Here is a 10,301-nt window from a genome sequence, read left to right as displayed (position 1 = left end):
CAAAGAAAGACTTCACAAGATTACAGAGGCTCAAGGAATGGATGCTGCAAGCCAAACGAGCACAGGAGGCAGCAAAACAAGGCAATTTGAAGAACTAGATGCTGCAAGGATGGTACGAGAAACAACTATTTCCGATCTTCTCACCACCAAGGACTTGCGCATACAAGAGTTGGAGCGCCAATTGGAAATCGAGGAATGCAGCCAATGACAAGAACCAACCAACGAGATGTGACTACTCCTTGAGCGTGCCTTGGAGATAGGTTCATTGCCAGTAACTCCTCGGGCCCATCTTCAAACTCTAACTCTCTTTTTGTCTACACACTAATCCTCTCTTTACCCCAATATGATATCAATCTGTCGGATGACCTGAGCCTAGGAGAGCTAACACACACGTTCACGGGTTTAGCCATTTCATGGGAACAAGTTCCAACGGAACTAAAACCTGCACTTTCAACGGAACTAAAACCTGCACTTTCATGGTTTTGTCCATTTCACTGTTTTAGCAATTTCACGAAAACATTTCTCAGGGCTTTAAACCCTGCACTTTCACGGTGTTTAACCACCTCACGTCTTTAAACCCTGCACTTTCACGGTTTTGTCCATTTCACTGTTTTAGCAATTTCACGAAAACATTTCTCACGGCTTTAAACCCTGCACTTTCACGGTGTTTAACCACCTCAGGGCTTTAAACCTTGCACTTTCATGCTGTTAACCCACCTCACGAGTTATGGACCTTGTCATCTCATAGTACTATCACGGTGTTTACCCACCTCACGAGTTTTGGACCTTGTCGTCTCATAGTACTATCACGGTGTTTACCCACCTCACGAGTTATGGACCTTGTTGTCTCATAGTACTATCACAATAATGTCGACCTTCTCAATTTAAATTCATACCTCCTTATTTGCTCACACCCATGAACACACTTTCCATCAAATTTAACCTTGAGACATTTTCAAGAATAAGAAGAAGAAGAAACAACAAGGCATGGCACATGCTCCCACCAGTCAAAGTAGAGACTAGTGAGAGCATGTAAACTAGATGTCGACCTCAGCTACCTCTAACCTGGAAACAAGAGTAAGAAGAAGAAGAAGAAGAAGAAGAAGAAGAAGAAACAAGGCATGGCACATGCTCTCACTAGTCAGTAGACTAGCTACCTCTAACCTGGAAGCCGAAGAGACTCCGATAGTGACACAAACCAGTGCAACCGGATCACCAGTAAGCAAAAAGAAAAGACCCACATGGGGCCAGAAATCAAGCTATCTAGTTCAATATGCATAGGCGTTCCATGGTGCAATAATAAGAAAACATGTTCACACTACGTACCGAAAGAAGATAGCTCTGCAATATCACAGTCCTGAGTGCTTGGAAATTCTGGAGGAAGCTGAAGTCAAGGAAAAACTAGAGAGAGTGGGCCTAGTGGCACAATGTCTCCCCTGAACCATTGATATAGAGCTGTGTGCAGAGTACCTCAAGACATATGACAAGGCCATAAAGAGGGGAAAGGTAACTAAAGCGGATGGCACCAAAGAGTAGGTTTTGATCATAGAAGAATTGATACGGGAGGCTTTACAATACCAACACCACTTAAAATACACTCATAATTACAAAAATATGCCCTTGGATGCAATGTTGAAGAAAAGTTCTTGCAACTTCAATGGGACCGAGTATGACAACATCAAGGATGAAGTGACAGAAAAGGCCTACAGAGAAAGGTCACTCATAATGCAAGCAAAGCTAGTAGAAAGGTATAACAGGGTGCCCCTTAACAGGATAGCCAAAGTACATGAGGAAAAAGAAGATGATTGGGCTTATTACATCCACAAAGAAATGAAAACTTATCTAAAGGCACACTAGTCAAAGATCTGCAACCCTTATTTAATGACATAGGTGCTGAATCACATAGCTTAGCGGCCTCTTCTAGGTCCAGAACCAGAAGAAAGGATGCAACTGGTAGTACAGACAGTAGCACCACCACTTACTACTAATGAAATGTAGGAAGGAAAAGCCATACTGATGGAAACAAAAGAAATCATGAAGGAGATCAAGAAAGGAAGAAAGAAGCACATTGAAAAGAAGATGAGAGGCATTATGCCTAACGTTGCTGAGGAAACACAAAGGATCGAGGTCATGCTAGCCCATGAAATAGCGTCATACCAAGAAGTACTGGGGCAGCAGGAAGTAGCAAGTCTCAGCTTGTCAGCACCTCCAGAGAGGATGAAAGCGGACAGAAAGGCTTCACATGATTATAGAGGCTCAAGGAATGAAGGCTGCAGAAAGCAGCCAGACGAGCACAGGAGGCAGCACAACAAGGCGATTTGAAGAACTAGATGCCGCAAGGATGGTACGAGAAACAACTATTTTTGATCTTCTACCACCAAGGACTTGCGCATACAAGAGTTGGAGTGCCAGTTTGAAATCCAGGAACGTAGCCAATGACAGGAACCAACCGACGAGACGTGACTACTCCTTGAGCGAGCCTCGGAGAAATCTTCGTTTTGCCAGTAACTCCTCGGGCCCCTCCTCAAACTCTAACTCTCTTTTTGTCTACACTAATCCTCTCTTTACTCCAATATGATATCAATCTGTCTCATGACCTGAGCCTAGGACAACTAACACTTTCACGGGTTTAGCCATTTCACAGGAACAACTTTCACGGAACTAAAACCTACACTTTCATGGTTTTGTCCATTTCACGATTTTAGCCATTTCACCAAAACACTTGTCACGGCTTTAAACCGTGCACTTTCACGGTGTTTACCCACCTTATGGGTTTTGGACCTTGTGGTCTCAGAGTACTATCACAATTGTTCCTTCTCAATTTAAATTCATACCTCCTTATTTGCTCACACCACGAACACACTTTCCATCAAATTTAACCTTGAGACACTTTCAAGAAGAAGAAGAAGAAGAAGAAGAAGAAGAAGAAGAAGAAGAAGAAGAAACAACAAGGCATGGCACATGCTCTCACTAGTCAGTATACTAACCTTCTTCTCAAATGTCATAAACGTCAACCTCAGCTACCTCTAACCCGAAAGCCGAAGAGACTCTGGCAATGAGACAGAAGCTAGTGCAACAGGATCACCAATGAGCATAAAGAAAAGACTCACACGAGGCCAAAAATCGAGCTATTTTGGTGAATATGCACAGGTATTCCATGGCGGAATAATAAGCAAAGAGGTCCACACTGCGTATGGAAAGATAGCTCTCTAATATCACAGTCTTGAGTGCTTACAAATTATGGAGGAAGCTGAAGTCAAGGAAAAACTAGAGAGAGTGCAGTGCGCTTAGGGCGGATGGCACAATGTCTCCCCCAAACCATTGATACAGAGCTGTGTAGAGTACCTCAAGACATACGACAAGCCCACAAAGAGGGGAAAGGTAACTAGAGCGGATGGCACCATAGAGCAGGTTTTGATCAGTGAAGAATTGATACAAGAGGCTCTACAATACCACCACCACTTAAAATACACTCATAATTACGAAAAGATGCCCCTGGATGCAATGCTAAAGAGAAGTTCTTACAACTCCAATGGGGCCGAGTATGACAACATCAGGGATGAAGTGGCAGAAAAGGCCTACAGATCAATGTCGCTCATAATGCAAGCAAATCTAGTAGAAAGGTATAATAGGGTGCCCCTTAATAGGATAGCCAAAGTACCTAACAAAAAAGTAGATGACTGGGCTTATTACATCCACAAAGAAATGAAAACTTATCTAAAGGCACACCAGTCAAAGATCTGCAAACCTTATTTGATGACACAGGTGTTGAATCACATAGCTTAGAGGCCTCTTCCAATCCGAAACGAGAAGAAAGGATGCAACCGATAGTACAGACAGCACCAGACAGCACCATCACCACCACTTACCGCTAAAGAAATGTAGGAAGGACAAGCCATACTGATGGAAACAAAAGAAATCCTGAAGGAGATGAAGAAAGGGAGAAAGATGAAGACTGAAAAGAAGATAAGAAGCATTATGCCTGATGTTGCTGAGGAAACACAAAGGATCTAGGTCGAGCAAGCCCAGGAAATAGCATTATACCAAGAAGTACTGGGGCAGCAGGAAGCAGCAAGTCTCAGCTTATCAGCACTTCTAGAGAGGACGGAAGCACATATACATCATCAAACTCAAACTCAAAGCTCGGCACAACTAATTTTAAAAAATCTTTCCCCTCTAAAAAATTCAACAATGTCAAATATACCTACTTCTGTTGAGCTGTATGGAGGACACGAAGAAGCCACATCACTCGCAGTAGGACTCCTCGAACTCCTCGAAGAGCCACTAGATACAAGGAAGTGACAAAGGGCCAAAGAGACACCAAGTCCCAGTAAAAGGCAACGTCTAGAAGAAGTGGAGGAGATTGCAGAGACATCTTTCCTCCATAATATGGATTATGATAGATTCTTTCAAGAGATTGTGGAAGGTCTGGAAGGATTCTTGCACTTGCCACACTCTGGACTGGAAGGGGCAGTAGCAACAAGTGCTTCCCTTTGGGAACAAGACCAATGAGTATGGCGATGTCATCTTCTTACAACTCATATGCTTCATGACCGAAATGCAACGCTATGGAAGCAGGTCCAAGAGGCTACCAAGGAAGTTCAAACACTGCAAGAGCATCTAACAATAGCAGAAGCAACACACATTGATGTCATCCTAAAAAGCTTAAAGGCGGCACCGCAAGGAGTAAGAAGTCAGATACCAAACACCCAAAAACAACAATCTTGTTTTGAGTCAAACTTTAGTGCAAAAAATAAAAAAAATACAGAATTGAAAGCGTAGCTGGAACATGCAAAGGAGAATATTTAAAGGGAAGTAGCACATAACAAGGAACAAGCAGCTATCCAGGCTAAATAGGTACAGGAGCTACAACATACCTCCCAAGCCAAGGAAGAAGAACTACAAGGAAGACTAAATTCACTATCCTCAAGTTTGAAAAAAGAAGAACAAAGAGTGCTCCAACTCCAACAAGAATGAGAACAAAGCAACAGAGCAAATGCAAAAAAATACAAGCACTCAATGAGACCATCAGCACCAACAAATTAGAAATGCAGAAGATGATGGATACACACAAAGAAACAAAGATGAAAATAACACAACAGCTCCAAGCAAGTCAAGCCTTGGGCATAGAAAGACTTCACAAGATTACAAAGGCTCAAGGAATGGAGAGTGCAGTGAGACAAGCACATGAGGCAGCAACAAGGCGATTTGAAGAACTGGATGCCGCAAGGATGGTACGAGAAACAACTATTTTCGATCTTCTCTCCACCAAGGACTCGTGCATACAAGAGTTGGAGCACTAGTTGTAAATCCAAGAACGCAGCCAACAACAAGAACCAACCGACGAGATGCGACTACTCCTTGAGAGAGCCTTGGAGATAGGTTTGTTGTTGCTAGTAACTCCTCGGGCCCCTACTCAAAGTCTATCTCTCTTTTTGTCTACTCTAATCCTCTCTTTACTCCAATATGATATAAATCTATCTGATGACTTGAGCCTAGGATAACTAACACTTTCACGGAACTAAAACCTACACTTTCACGATTTTGTCCATTTACAATTTTAGCCATTTCACGGAAACACTTCTCACAGCTTTAAACCCTGCACTTTCACGATGTTTATCCACCTCACAGGTTTTGGACCTTGTGGTCTCAGAGTACTATCATGATTGCACCTTCTCAATTTAAATTCATACCTCCTTATTTTCTCACACCACAAACACGCTATCCATCAAATTTAACCTTGAGACACTTTCAAGAAGAAGAAGAAGAAGAAGAAACAACAAGGCATGGCACATGCTCTCACTAGTTATTAGTAGACTGACCTTCTTCTCAAATGTTATAAATGTCAATCTCAGCTACCTCTAACCCAGAAGCCAAAGAGACTTCGGCAGTGACACAAGCTAGTGCAACGGGATCACCAGTTAGCAAAAAGAAAAGACTTACAAAAGGCCCAAAATCAAGATATCTGGGTCAATATGCACAGGCGTTCCATGGCGCAATAACAAGGAAAGAGGTCTACACTGCGTATGGAAAGATAGCTCTGCAATATCACAGTCCTGAGTACTTGAAAATTTTGGAGGAAGCTAAAATCAAGGAAAAACTAGAGAGAGTGGGCCTAGGGCGGATGGCACAATGTCTCCCCCGACGAACCATTGATACAGAGCTGTGCCCATAGTACCTCAAGACATACGACAAGGCCACAAAGAGGGGAAAGGTAACTAAAGCAGATGGCACCATAGAGCAAGTTTTGATCACAGAAGAATTGATAAGGGAGGATTTACAATACCACCACCACTTAAAATACACTCATAATTACGAAAAGATGCCCTTGGATGCAATGCTGAAGAAAAGTTCTTACAACTCCAATGGGACCGAGTATGACAACATCAGGGATGAAGTGACAGAAAAGGCCTACAGAGTAATGTCGCTCATATAATGCAAGCAAAGCTAGTAGACAGGTATAACAAGGTGCCCCTTAACATCAGGGAAGAAGTGACAGAAAAGGCCTACAGAGTAATGTCGCTCATATCATGCAAGCAAAGCTAGTAGACAGGTATAACAGGGTGCCCCTTAACATGATAGCCAAAGTACATAAGGAAAAAGAAGATGACTGAGCTTATTACATCCACAAAGAAATGAAAAATTATCTAAAGGCACACCAGTCAAAGATCTGCAACCCTTATTTGATGACACAGGTGCTGAATTACAAAGCTTAGCGGCCTCTTCCAGATCTGGAACCAGAAGAAAGGATGCAACCGGCAATACTGACAGCACCAACACCACTTACCGTGCTAAAGAAATGCAAGAAGGATGTAAGATTCCTCCCTCCAGCTTTTGAGGTGTATAGGTGTAAGAACCTTCCCTTCTGTTCTTGTAATTATTCCCCTCTCTGAAATAGAAGAAACATCTTGTTTTACCTTGTTTTGGCCTAGAGAGAGAAAATGTCTAGAGAGAGATAATCCAAAATTGAGATATCTTTGGATATAAAAATCCTCCTAGTGTCTAAAATGGATTTTCTGAAACAGAAGTTCAAAATGAACTTTCCAATGTGCATTAGGAATTAATTGAAAATGATATAGGGATCTTAGCCTAAGGGTCTATATTTTCAAAAAAAATGGATTATGGTCCAATTAAGGTTCCAATGGGACAATTGGATTAATCCAAGTGTTGGGATGAAATAAATCCAAAAGAATAAAAGAAAATACCCAAAAATGAGTAAATGCTCACATAAGATGAAGAGTTGACTAAGTACAAGGTGTTACCATATTATAGTAGTGATGTGTGTGAACACACTTAGGACCGCCGGGGCACTTTTTCCCTCACTAGGAGGTTTTTTCCCCCGTGCATTGTATATACGCCCATTATCTTCTAGGGCTTGTAATCTTTCATTTTTGGCACTCATAATACACTACTGTGTTGTGCTAAAGCTTCCTCATCTTCTTGAAGTTGTGTGTGCATTCCTGCAACCCTAATTCCAACAATTGGTATCAGAGCAGGCTTCCTCCTCCCGGGCAGCATCACCGGCACCTGCCGCTTCATCTCCTCCGATTACGACGAGGTTTCACGAGCGTCTGCAGGTTAGTATATGCCGTGGGAATGCCCGTAGGGCTCAGTCGTTTCAGAATTTTGATCTGAGGTCATTTCGCCCTCCGTTTTTGCATTCCAAGTACTGCGCAGGCAAAATCGTCCTACTGTGCAGATGTTCTGTCAAGATTAAAATCTGCAGGACAGGTGCCCATTCGTCTGTTTTGGGCTGTGCTACATAGCACAGGTCGATTTTATACAGGTTTTCCTCTTACAGACAGCATTTACATCTAGTAGTACAGTCATTGGCCATGGCTGACAACAATGATGTATTCCGCATGTTGGCTGCTGAGGATAAGTTGGATGGCACCAACTATCCATTGTGGGCATATATGATGCGACATGTATTGGTAGCAAAGGGGTTATGGAACATTGTGCAGGGTATTGATGCACGTCCTATTGTGGCTGGGAATGCTGCAAACACATCAGAAACAGGTACTGTTGATGATGGTGCAGGCACAAGTGCTGTAGCAGCTGTTCGAGAATCACCACTTTCAGCAGAGCAGATTCGTTGGGATGGTAGAGATGCGCAGGCTCATGCCTTGATTGCGCTGTCTGTCAAACGTACCATTATCCCACATATTCGCTCCTGCAGGACTTCTAAGGATGCTTGGGATGTACTTGCCACATTGTATCAGGCAAGAAATGAGGCTCGTGTTGCTTATCTCCGAAAACAGTTGGAGAGTGAGCATATGAACGAAGGTGATTCTATGGATAGCTTTTTGACAAAGATCAAGGATTTCAAAGAGCAGCTCATTTCTGCAGATGAAATCCTGTCTGACAGTTCACTTGTGCAGACTGTTTTGAATGGTCTACCAGATTCTTATCAGGGTTTTGCTTCCACTCTTCGCTTGATGATGAAAGGCAATCCCAATGCCTTATCATTTGAGGAGTTAGTTTCTGTTTTGCTGCAAGAAGACCAGTCAAGGCAAAACAGGAATATTATGCGTGTCGCAGATCAAGCTTTCGTTGCTAGTCAGAGAAGCGGGAAAGGTAAAGCTGGCTTTTCTTCTAGTAAGCAGAAATCTGCAAATGCTGCGCAACCAAAGAAGGAAGACAAAGATGAGAAGAAGGGTGACAAACAGAAGACATTTTGCAAGTACTGTAAGGGAAATGATCATGTCATCAAAGCGTGTCCTAAGCTGGCTGCGAAAGAGGCTAAGAAGAAAGAGGCTGGTATGGCTGTTGCAGATGCCTCTCCTTCTAACAATGAATCTGCTAATGTTGTGCTAGATACAGAATGGGCATTCAATGCGCAGTGCAGTTATGACCCATCTTTGCATGACACATGTATGTCTGCAGTAGATTCAGATGTATGGTACTTTGACAGTGGTGCCACTAAGCATATCACCTCGCAGCGCAGTTTATTCACTTTCCTTGAGTCTGCTCCCACAGGGAATACTGTCACTTGTGCCAATAACTCCTCTTATCCCATTGAAGGAGTTGGACAGATTGTGCTGAATGTTGCAAATGGCAACACCTTTACACTTTTTGATGCATTGTATGTGCCAGGGATCAAAAAGAATCTGCTGTCAGTCTCCGCATTTGCCAAAACAGGTTTGGTTGTAAAATTTGTGGATGACAGATGTACTGTTCATGATCTCTCTTGTGGTGACATCATTGTAGCATCTGGTTCACTATGTCGAGGGCTGTATAAGCTCAATATGGATGGCAAATGTGTAGAGGATTCAGCATGTGCTATTATGGATACGCAGGCTATTTCAAATGCAAAACTGTGGCATGCACGTTTTGGTCATCTGAATTTTGCAAGTTTGCTGCGCCTGCAGAAATCTGAAATGGTGTCTTCTTTGCCTAAGCTTGAGGCACCTGTCAAGCATGTTTGTGAGGGCTGCATATTGGGTAAAATGCAGCGTGCTTCCTTTCCCAAAGATGGATCAGTGAGAGCTGAACGCAGATTGCAGCTTGTTCACAGTGATGTTTGTGGTCCCATGCAAACTCCATCATTTGGAAACTACCTTTACTTCATGACTTTCATTGATGATTTTACCAGGCATGCATGGGTATATCCTTTGAAGGCAAAGTCCGAAGTGTTTTTGTGCTTCAAACAGTTTTTGGTTATGGCTGAAAATGTGTCAGAAAGTAAGATGGGCACCCTCCGTTCAGATCGAGGGGGGGAGTATATGTCTTCAGAATTTAATGCATTTCTGGCTGAGCGTGGGATAAAACACCAATGTACAGTGCCGTATACACCACAGCAAAATGGTGTGGCTGAGAGAAAAAACAGGTCTCTCATGGAAATGGCAAGATGTATGGTTAAGAGTCAAAGTCTACCACATGGTTTTTGGCTTGAGGCTGTCATGTGTGCCACTTATGTACTAAACAGGTGTCCCACCAAAGCATTACAGGTTGTCACTCCATATGAGGCTTGGCATAGCCGCAAGCCATCTGTTGGCCATTTACGTGTTTTTGGTTGCCTGGCATATGCATTAGTGCCTGTGCAACATCGCAGAAAATTGGATGACAAAGCTGTCAAATGTATTTTTGTTGGATATAGTGCTGAGAGCAAAGGCTATCGTTTGTATCATCCACAGACAAAGCGCATTTTGGTTAGCCGTGATGTTGTATTTGTGGAAGATGCAGTTCAGCCCTTGGTTTCATGTACTAAGGAGACAGATATCAGCTCACGTGATGTCTATGATACATTGTTGCCTCTTTTCAGTGGTGCACAGTCAAGTGCAATACCTCATGAGGCAGTT

The sequence above is a fragment of the Cibotium barometz genome, chromosome 35 (assembly GCF_041138505.1).
Source record: "Cibotium barometz isolate CiBa-2024 chromosome 35, ASM4113850v1, whole genome shotgun sequence".
In the NCBI taxonomy this organism is placed as follows: domain Eukaryota; kingdom Viridiplantae; phylum Streptophyta; class Polypodiopsida; order Cyatheales; family Cibotiaceae; genus Cibotium; species Cibotium barometz.
This window is presented reverse-complemented; position numbering follows the sequence as displayed.